Genomic DNA, 1146 nt, shown 5'->3' with positions numbered 1-1146 from the left:
TTATCTAATTTGTATATTTAAAATGATACTGTCCTCTTAAATATCATTACTACCTTCAGGTAAACAGTTTGTAGTGTTGCTAACTTCAGTATGTTACTTAAAATGCATATCCTAATTTTGCAGATTTAGACACATTGCCGGGTCAACAAGGGAGGTGCACTTCTAAACTATGAGTAGCTTGTAACTTGGGAAGCAGTTTCAGCGTACTGTAGATTTCTCTATATTGATGTACTCATATGCAAACACGCTTCCAATCCATGTGGAATACATACACACACATCACCCAAACGTTTACTTACAGCAGATATAAGGAGCACAGTAGCTCTTTGTGCAGGGCTTATTCACCACAGAAAACACCTGACACTGAAGAGCTCTAAACCAAGGTCACCTTAAACAAACACATTATAGCCTTTTCACTGACAATCTTCCATTTTAACCCAAACACAGCCAAATTCACGAAGGTGATTTCACAGCAACACAAAAATAATTGTTAGTCGCTTCCATTTCTCAGTGAATTTATGACTACAGCTTAATGCTACTCAAGAGATATTTACAGTCGGCTGTTTGAGTCTGTTATTTTTTTTTCTGTTTAGGAGTTTGTGAAGTAACGTGATATCAGAACACTTGAAAAATGTATTGTGTAGAAATGAGAAATCTTCCCTCAAAGAACAGTACAATTACATTGCAAAGTATTTCTTGAATTGTGTGTGTGTGTGTGTGTGCCATATTTGGAGGAAACCGGACAATTTTCTGCTCCACTGACTTGTTTAACTCAAGCTAAAATAATGTCCATTTAAATGATGTAATTATACACCCTACTTTGCAATTTACCTCTAACCCCCCTCTCAAGAATCCCAAAAAGAAAAAAGAAAAAAAAAACAGATATTAAGTTGATCACTATACTGAACTACATTAAACCATTCCTATTAATGTTCAAAGGCTTAAAATAACGTTTCTTACTCATTTTGATCAGTTTTGGCAAAGATCATACCTCAAAACAGACAGAAATGGGTTTGCCCAAGAACATTTTACAAGCAAAAAAGAAATATAAATCTATCAATAATATTTATTATTTTGATCTAATTGGTTAATCATCATTTAAGTGTGTTGGAAATAAATATACATCTGTATTCACTGCTCTCTAAA

Source organism: Sinocyclocheilus rhinocerous, unplaced genomic scaffold (assembly GCF_001515625.1).
Source record: "Sinocyclocheilus rhinocerous isolate Xijiao unplaced genomic scaffold, SAMN03320098_v1.1 scaffold1398, whole genome shotgun sequence".
NCBI classification, from domain to species: Eukaryota; Metazoa; Chordata; class Actinopteri; order Cypriniformes; family Cyprinidae; genus Sinocyclocheilus; species Sinocyclocheilus rhinocerous.
This window is presented reverse-complemented; position numbering follows the sequence as displayed.